We start from the raw sequence: 10,362 nt of genomic DNA on the forward strand, positions 1-10,362 counted from the left end.
TCTGAATTGGCTGGGACCGACTTTGGTGGCTTAAATCAAACATGAAGAGCATGGGGTGGCAAGGCAGGGTGGACACAGATCTCTGGGACACCTGTATTCTGCCTCTGGCCACAGCTGGACGTGCATGGCAAAAAACAGAAAAAGCAAAACCAGCTCTTCTATGATGAAGAGAAACAATTCAGGCTATGCTCACATATCTGGGGTTCTGTGTCCACTCTGATCAGCAGCACTGGGCTCATGGTTGTGGTGTCCCAGTACCCCATTCACTTTGGGAAAGAGAGCTTGACTGACCAAGACTCTTGGAAGGAGCAGTTTTGATTCCCTGTAGGTCCCATGCTCCCAGTAGCTCTAATCCCCTCTCACAGAGGCCCCCCTCAATGCTGTTTCTCAGAACTGGGCTCCACTTTCTAGGTATCATTTTCTGCCCCCACAACGCAAACTGGTACGTCAGCTTTTCCCATCAGCAGGTTTATATCATGATATCGATAGTTTGGGGAATGATTTTATCTGCCTTTTGGGGGAGGTGGCATGCACTCTCCCATGCATGGTTTGCAGAGTGCAGTAATCAAAAGCCATAGGAATATTCACCACAGCCCCCCATCACCTTGTGATTCCACTGGGACACTGCACCAGGGCACAGTGGCTGCACCACAGAATCTTTCCTGGCGTCGTGGTGCGTCCTGGTCCAGCAGCTGGCTCGAGGGAGCCGGCTTTGTGACAGGGACACCCCATGACAGGGACATAACACACTCTGACAGGGGACATAACACACTCTGACAGGGGGACATAACACACTCTGCACTGTGTAGCCCTGGCTGTACACCAGCCCCTCCACCTACAGTGATGGGAGTGCTCTTGGCTCCCACCTGGTTCTGACCCAGCCTCTCAAATTCACAGGGAATTCAATGACTTGGAACTGTCTCCATCTTTTTTTCAGGCTAATACAGGAACAAATGGAGAGTCCTGCAGTCCAGTCTTGCCACTGCAACCTTAAGTCAATGGTCATCCCATTGAGAAGGAGCGCAGTGAAGTGGGAAGGGACTTGTTTGAAATATTAAGTTCAGGCTTCCTCAAGCTCCCTCAGGCTCTGTGACACATCAACTTCACTGAAAATTTGAAAAAAAACCAAACCCCAAACCATTTAAGCTTAAATGTTTCTGTATTTTCTAAATTCATTTAACAAGTTGCACTATTTATAAGCCTCTAAGCAGGTACCAGCTGAAGTTGGGCTTCCCTGGACAGGGTTTGCCCCAGCTGGGGCAGCAGCATTGCAGGGCCATGGGGAGCTAGTGACAGCAGAGCCACAAGGTGCTGCTTCACCTGTGCATGCAGCAGGAAGCAGCAAAAGAAATTTAAGAATTTGGAGAAGAAATGAACCATTTTGTCAACTCAACTTTTTTCCCCACAAAACTTCTGCTGACAAGACCAGCCATAGTGGGAAGCAACTATGGGTTCTTGTCTATTTTCCTGCACAAGAATATGGTGGTTTGAATCCCTGAACTGCTGTTGGTTTTCTGATGTCCCCTTGGATGCCATGAGAGGGACAATGTGGCATGGCACGGGATGGCATGGAACAGTGTGGAACACAATGAGATGGTGTGGGATGCCAAGCTGGGCACTACAGGAGCCATCCTCCCACAATGGAATTTGTACTACAGAGCTGAGTAAGTCCTGGTTGAAACCAAATACCTACATGCCAGAAAACACCCTCAGCTACCTCTTCCTTTACAAACAAGAGCATTTTTTTGGTTTTGCATATGTTTAACATCTTGATAAAAGTTTTGAGATTTTCTTTTTCCTCAAATCTTCAGCAGCTTGAGCTTGATGGGACTACTGCTATTATGGCCAAAGGCCATGAATTTTTTCTGGCACACACTTCAGCTCTTCCTCTCCAACAGCATCCCTGTGACAGGCCCTTCCCTGAAGTGCTGCTGATGCCCATGATCCCCCCCTCTGCTAGTGATGGCTGAGCTGCAGCACAGGGCACTGTGGCTCCAGAATGGCCCAAAAACCACTGGGAAAAGGAGCCTTGCAGGAGGAGAGGTCCAGGTACCTGCTGGTGCCATGGCATCCCCCAGGAGACACCCACACCCAAGGCAGGAGCCTGGCAGGCATCCAGCCATGCACATTCTAGAGATGATCCTTCTGCATAACTGTTTGTCTTTCCCATTGTGGAGACCAGGAAAGCACCAATGGATATTTCCCTGCACATAAAATCATGCCTTGACTTTACTCAAGCCTTGCAAGACGCTTGATTCCGTCCTGCACACGTCCATGGTTTTCCACACGCAGCACATTACAAACATGCTCAATAGTAAATAGACCCTTGAACATTGAAAAATATTCTCATCTCATCCCAGTATCTCCTCATCTATCAGTTAGGTGATTAAAATCTGCATGTATATATAGAATAATAGATAACATTATTCAACGTATAGAGAATTCTTTGCCACCGTTACGTAATGCCCTTCTTTGGGTGTCTCACTTCCCACTGCATCCTCTGTGCTGCACAGGAAGACACCTATATTTGGCAGTTGCAATGGAGACACAGGTCCTTCTTCACACTATAAAAATGGTGCCATCTCAAGCAGAGAGGCAGAGAGACCCTGACCATCCAGCCCAGACAGCACAGGACGTGCTCAGACAGCGGTGGCAGAATGCTTCCCTCACTGAAGACAGCTTTCACTCTACTCTCCTTGATCCAGCTCATCTCTTCCAGAGCTGTGACTCCATCTGCCCAGCAAACACTGAAGGAGGTCATCCTCCTTATCCAACAGCTCAATTCAGGAGCGCAGGTAAATGCTGCTACACCTCTTGGCTTTGCTTTGCTTTCTGACCTCCTTGATGATGATGATGATGATGATGTTCTACAGTGTCCAAGGCCAGGTACCAGCACTTCCACCACAGGGACTGGTGCCCGCCTCGGTGGCAAGAGCCCTTACAGCTGGATCCATCCACTTCACCTCACCTACTGCCTGGGGCACCTTGGCCTGTTTCAGCCTAGATTTTGTGTCTAGCCCTTGACTTGGTGGTACAAGCAGCCCCTGGGATCTGGTCAGATGAAATTTTCCACCTGACATTAGGTACTTTGCAGAAAAAAGTGCCGAGAACAAGAAAACCTTCTGTGTCAGGGTGACAGAGGCAGCTCGGGGACATGGACATTGTGGTCTGGGCAGTGTGAGCTGCCAGGGGGTCCCTGCTTTAGTCCCACTGAGCACACAGGGATTCTCCTGTGCCTTCCCAAAGAAGTGCTGTGCAAGGCCAGGTCCTGTGTCCAGGAGCCTGTTTGGAAACAATTTGCTGAAAGATGGATTCCAGTGCTGGCAGCACCAAGGGTGCATCCACACCATGGCCTGCTGGAGAGGGATGCAGACATGATGAAGGGGGCACAGCAGATGACTCCTTGGGGATGGTCTCATAACGATGGCCTTACAATGACAGTCTCATAACCCTGACTCTCCCTTGTGTTGCCTCTCCAGGTCCCCTGCAATGACACCCGAGTGGTGCAGGTCGCCTTCACGGATCGAAAGGTAAACACCTATGCAGAGGTAGGCAGAAAATGCATTTATCAGAAGTCCAGACATAGCCAGGGCCCCCCATCCCAAGGGGCACAGCACCTGTAGCTGAGGTAGCTTTGTTAATCACTGAGGGGCTGCTCAGTGCCAGTCGCTGGGGTGAGCCAGCTTGGTGTGGCTCGATACTGGCTGGCACCTGCCTCCAGCCCACACCTCCAACCCAGCTCTCCCCAGCCCCAGCCATGGGGTCACTGCTGTAAGGTGAAAGCAGGTCAGGAAGACGCTGTGGAACCTCCTGCCAGTCCTGAATAATCAGCTTCAAGTTAATTTGGCTACATGGTTCTAATGACTGTGCTCCGTGTTCCGCAGCTGCTGGACCAGGAGCTGCTGTGCCAGGCAGACATGGCACTCACTAGAGTCACCAGGTGCAAGGAAACCTACGAGCCACTCATCACCAACCTGAAGCGCCTGCATGGCAAGAAGGTAAAGAGATTCACCTCCTTGCTTGTGCTGTGCTCCACAGCTCTGGCCCAACAGTGCTTGTGCCCCCACATTGAGGGTACCCCACAGCTGATCAGAATTGGTTCTCTTGAGTGGGGCCAGAGCCTGGGCATTGCAAACTTGCCGGAGCTTCAGGTTAATCTGCCTCTAGGGGAAGAGGATGGCAGCTCCCACCAGCCCCAGCCAGCCCAGAACAGTGGTCATGGGAGTCAACACCACTGGGCACAAGGGCCAGAGGTTTGGTTCTGAGCAAAGGACAATTCCTGAGCTCCTGGGCCAGCATCCTCACCACTCTGAGTTATTTGCTGAACTATTTATGAGGCAACAGAGACAAACAAAGAATCTATCTGAACTGGGAGCCCAGCTACCCACCATCCCAGCTGCTAAATCATGCTGCCATGTGTTCTAATGTATTTACTCTTCCTTCCCCAGAAATGCTTCCTGAGAGATGAAAATGAGATCTACCTGCGCCACTTTTTGCCAGCGCTGGGGAACTTCACCCAGGGGATGTACAGGCACAGGGGCTCATTGGCTACACAGTGAGATGGGCACCTCTGCCAGCCTGGAGCCCCAGGATCTCACTGCTGGTAGCTCTAAAACAGGTTTTGCAAAGTGGTTTTGTTTTGTTCTGTTTTTCTCTTTTTGCTCCTTGTTTCGTGCACTTCCTTAGCCCTGCTCAAGCCTTCCTAAACCCAACCAATTCTCACAGCCAGAGGACACGTCCCAGAGAGCACACCGGGGTCCTTGGCTCCAATTGGGAATGTCCACTGCTCAGCAGGCACTGGATATCTCCCAGATCTTCTGTCCAGGAGCTGTTCATTAGATGTTTACTCAGCCTCAGCAGGAGAGGTCTCATTTGTTTAAGGCTGCCCTTAGCTCGTCCCTGCGGCTCATCCAGCTGGGATGTGAGAGCCCCCCCTCCCCAGCAGGAGGGATGAGGGAGGGTTTGCTGAGCCAGGAGGAGCAGAGCATCCTGGACAGCTGCCGAGGAGCCTCAGCTCTTAACTCATTCATCTGCTCCTGCAGCACCTACCAAAACCAAAACCAGATTATCTGCTTCCTGTTTCCCTTAGCGACCAGAGGTTTCTTCACAATCATCTTCTCTTCCTAAAGAGATCAAAATCTAGGCTGAAATGATGAATTGTTCACTGATGGGTTACTACAGCAGCTGATGGGGAGGCTGATTTCTGGGAGCAGAGCTGGGGAAGTGCAGAATTTGAGAGCAAAAGCTAGAAGGGAAAATGGGTCAGAGGGGCTGGAACTGTTACTGCAACTTCAATGTGTTTCTTCTATTGTAGGTGGCTTTTAAGTTATTCGAATTGAGGCCAGGAAAGTCTGTAGGGTAACTTTGAATCTAATGGGTGCTCACTGGCATCATACTTCTAAAGTTTATTTATTATTATATGTTATTTAAATAACTTATTTTTATAGTGTGTAATCTAAAGATTCAAGACCAAAAAGTCCTGGCTGTTGAAAGCTTTTCTTTGCTTGAGACCCAAAATACAAAGGAAAAGCCAGTATTCAAGGTTTATTTTGAAATTACATGGTAGTTCTGTGGAATACAATCATGTTTAAAATACTGCTACCTCATTTTAAGGAACTCTTACTGTCTGATTGCCTTTGCACAGCAACGAATGAACATGTGCTGATACGTAATTTATTGTTCTCTCTATTTAAAATATTTGTATTATGAGAGTTAATATATGCAAATTACCATGTATTTGAATGTCTTCATTTTGTTATTTTGTTCATATCAACGATGCACTGATTTTATTGAAGTGTCCCTGGGCTTAAGCAATAAACAACTGAGTTAAGAGCTCTTGGTGTCCACAGTTTATGCTGTCAATTCCCTTTTACCTTCAGCAGTTAATGAGGAGCATCAGGGGAGCTGCCTCCTTGGTCAGGAATGCTGGCATTTTTGGGGCAATGTGCAGTAAATGTATCCACCCTGATACTGAGAGCAAGGCCTCAAGAAAGGAAAAGACACCAAAGAACCCACCTGGCTGTGGCTTTGGGAATTGGTGAAAGTACAGGCTGGAGGAGGAAGGATGAGAGCCTTTGCTTGGGAAGAGGGCCTTGTGCATGGAGCCATGGTGCAGGGGGGTTTTAGGGTGCAGGCTGTGCTCTGGGGGCAGTGAGGGCTGGAGGGGGAGCCAAAGTGGAGCTGTAGGCAGGGGAAGGCTTGTCTGATGTGAGAGGGAAGGGATGGGGCTGGCTTATGGATCAGAAGCTGCTTAGTGCCAGCAGCACACATGTAGGGAACAAATCCACAAAATAACTGCTGGAAATTGTTATAAATGCTCTAAATGCATGCAATAGGGGCTCAGCTGCAGCCTTGGGATTTGCCCAGGATAAACCCCAGCACTATTAGCAGCAGGCATGGCAGCAGCAGAAATGCATGAAAACAGAACATAGGCAATACCCTCAGACACAGGGTGTGACCCCTTGGGATGGTGCTGTACAGGTCCAAGAGCTGGACTTGATGACCCTTGTGGGTCCCTTCTAACCTGTTTTGTGGTTCTGTGATTCTGTGATTCCATGATCCCTGCTGCCATCAGCTGCCAGTCACCACAGGCACGGTGTGACAGCTGGGCAAATCCTCAAGGCCCTGTCTCAGTGGCTGTCCTGGAATCTTTCTGGTTCAGGACAAAGAGGGGAGAGCTGAGCCAGTGGCTGTGACTTTTGGCAGAGCCCAGCCTCAGTGGCCATAGGGATATTGGTGCTTGAGAGCCTGACCAGGATTCTTGTGGGGTGGGAGATGCTCCAAATCAGAGTCCAAGGAGCTCCAAGAAGAGAAAAACTGAGGACACATTTCTGAATCAAGTGCCTTTCTTTGGTAGGGAAACAGGGCAGGTTCATCCCTGGATGGTGGCTGGGATGAAGGCACAGCCAGGGCTCCAGAGACAGTAGGGACCCCACTGAGGCTGTAGCTGTCCCATCAGCAAGTGATCACTGCCATCAACTCCATCCCACCCTTGGAAAAGGACATGGGAATCTTTTCATTTGCTGTTGTGTTGGATTATTGACCCTGGCTGGATGTCAGGGTCCCACCACAGCACCCCTGTCACCCTCAGCTGGGCAGTGGGGAGAAAATGTAACAAAAGGCTTGTGTGTCAGAGTAAGGACAAGGAAAAAACAATCAGCAATTACTGTCATAGGCAAAACAGATTCAGCTTGGGGGGAAATTTGTTTAATTATTTAATAATTCAAATTATTGTTAATCAAATCAGAGTAGGATAATGAGAAATAAAAACTAAATTTTACAACACCTTAACCTCACCCATCCCCTCCTCCCAAGCTTAACTTCACTCCTGATTTTCTCTCCTTTCTCTTCCAGCTGCAGTTGTGCAAGGTTTTTCCCCATTGTTGCAAATGGGCCGGGCCTTGACCAGCAGAATTTCCTCTTGGAGCAGCTGGAGTTGGTTCCATCAGGCATTGAGAAATCCTCCAGCAGCTTCTCATAGAACCCAGTCTTGTAACAGCTCCCCACTATTAAAACTTTGCCATGCAAACCTAACACAACTGGAAACTTCCTCATCACACAGTGATGCAGTTTTCTACCACGATTCAGCCTGAGTGGAGCAAAGGTTAACTTTGTCTGTGATTTGAGCATGTTCTCTTCACTGATTCCAGTTCTAGAGCTTCCCACCATGATCACTGGGGAATCCCTGTGTCTGCAGGATGGGGCTACTTCCTCTATCCCCTTCTCCAGAATCACTTTTAGGCAGGGATCCTACTACCAGCACCACTCACCCCAGAGCAGTGGGACAGCTCTGGGCACGCCAGTGAGGACCCACCATCCCTGGGGGCCATGGATGTAGTCACACAGCCTGAGCATGCTCCCTTATGTGCTATCCATAAGAGGGAGGCAGGAAACAGCACAGCTCTCCACTGGCAAATCCCTCACAAAGGTCTTTCTGTGTCAATGACTTCACATAACTTCATCCAGGGCATCTCGGAACCAGACAAACAAAATCACTATCAGTCTGGCTACTCCCAATTTCATTGAGTGCTCACAAGTTGTTATCTGGTGGCAAGTTGCTGTTTGAGTTTGAAAAATCCCTATTAGTTATTACAAAACTCCAAAGTTTCCCAGCTCAGCATTTCTAAGCGCTGTTTCCTGTGGCAGTACTGGTTGGTGGGGCTGGCAGAACCCCTTGTCTGAAAGCTCAGGCTGTTGTTCCCCAAGCACAGCAGGATGGACATGGCAGTCTCCAACTCCCAGAAGTGCTGGAATAGGGCCACATCCCCCCAGTTTTCCACCATCTCCCTGCACAAACCCTGCAGGACTCCACACAGGTCTGGGGATCCTGTTTGGTCAGGAGGGTCCTCAGCTCTCCACGAACCCCCCAGGCTGGTGCCCTGTTTCTGCCCAGGTTTGTTCCCACATGGCTCTGCCATACTTTCTGTTCCTCCCCAGGTTAAGGAACTCAGGGATGGAAATCAGTGTGCAGATGAAGGATGCTTTACATGATCTGGAGATGTTAAAATGAAACACGATAGAGGAACTTGCAGGATACTCAAAGGAAAATTTAAAGTGTTTCTATTGGAGTGTGCCAGAGCAGTGTGCTACCCAGTTTAACTACTTGCAATTCACAGTGTAGAGAAAGCCTCGAGATATGGAGAAACTGAGAATCCTCAAACCAGGCAGTTTATATACTGTATGTGACATGACTCCTGCCATTGTCATCTTACAGTGGAAATTTCATAATGCAAGATCAGAAGAAAATTTTGACTTGCACAAAAAAGAGCTGTTGCTCTCCTAATCGGGAGTAACTTTGGAAAGTGCCTATAAAGGAAAAATAAGTTTTTCCTTCTGCTTCAGCAATTTTACAGTAATAAATTGAGGTGCTTCCTCCAGAAACGTGCACACAGTTACAGATCACCGAACAATCCAGAGACTGAGTTGAAGGGATCCAGCCAAAGCAGGCCATGAGTATTCTGGTCCAGGTCCTGCTCCCTTTCCTGGCGCTGTCAGCCTGCCTGGGTGATGTGGTCGCTCCATGGACACACACTCTACGGAACAACATGCTGAAGGAAAGCATCAAGCTGCTGGACCAGCTCCAGCAGATGGAGGTAGGGGTGGTTGGAGCTTTACACACTGATGGGAAGGACAGACTGTTTCACCAGGCTTGGAGGGACTGATGCTGAGCCAGAGGAAGGTGATGAGCACAGGGCTCACACTGCTCCTGGGGCCTGGCAGGGGGACAGATGTGTGTCTGTGTGGGCACATCAGGATGGATCCATGTTGTCTGGAGCCTGATTGGTCCTCTCCTTTGTATCTTTGTAAAGGTTTCCTGTAACAAGATGAATGTGAGAAATATTTTTGCAGACTATAAGGTAAGAACCCAACCATATAGACCTGATGGGTACTGGGAGGATGCTGGGGTCAGAGGAGAGCACAGGCCAGTGGGAGGCAGGTAGGAAGCCCAGGGATCCTGCCTGTCCTGGTGTGGTGTGGAGGAGCAGGAACCCACTGTGAGCTCCCAGCACAAGCATTGGGCTGCCCAGCTGGTTTTCACCACTTCTGGTGCCCTGCACAGGTTGCCCTCACCTTCCCACACACATCTTCACCTCCAGCCAAGGCACCATTGGTGGCTTCTGGCCACCCTGGAGACAGCGAGAGGCCAGAGGATGGGCAGGGATGGGCACCTGTGCTTGGGCAGCAAACAGGTTTTAGCATTTCAGAGAGGAACATCTCCCTTTGCCTTGGCATGCTGTCACCAGCTCAGACACCCACACACACCTATTGCACAGCATCTTGAGCGCTGGGTAGACACAGTATCCCTCTTTAGCCCCTTATCTGGGGGAAGGCTCTGCAGCTAGCATAAGATTTAATAGCAGATAAGGCCTCTTTCTGCTCTGAAAACTGCTGCCTAAGCCAAGCTCCCCAGCCCCTGAGTTCCTGTTTTCACAGAAAGCCCATGCCCTCGCTTTGTGCCACACCCGGCGGCATCTGGGGGGTAGAGTGGCCCTCACTGAGGGGATCCTCACACCCCTTCTGCCACAGGGAGCAGCCTGCTAGTGAGAAGAGATGCCTGAGATGCTGCACAGCCCCACACCCACAGCTGCCCATGCTCACAGGAATGGACCAGTCACTTGTTTGAAGATACTGCTCAGGTGAAAGCTGAGACAGAGCAGGCAGCACTGGGAACATCCTCCAGGGAAAAGAGTCAAATAGTTTTTTAATTGCTACCAGCACTTATTAACTCCTCATCTTCCATGTGTCTCTGCTACAGGACTTCTCAAAGCTTCCAATGAAAGCAAACTCTTCCCAGGTGCTTTTGTTATTCCTGTAGCACCTCTGCCTGCTCCACCCAGCATCACTCCCAGGGAAGCCACAGGG

The sequence above is a fragment of the Poecile atricapillus genome, chromosome 13 (genome assembly GCF_030490865.1).
Source record: "Poecile atricapillus isolate bPoeAtr1 chromosome 13, bPoeAtr1.hap1, whole genome shotgun sequence".
NCBI classification, from domain to species: Eukaryota; Metazoa; Chordata; class Aves; order Passeriformes; family Paridae; genus Poecile; species Poecile atricapillus.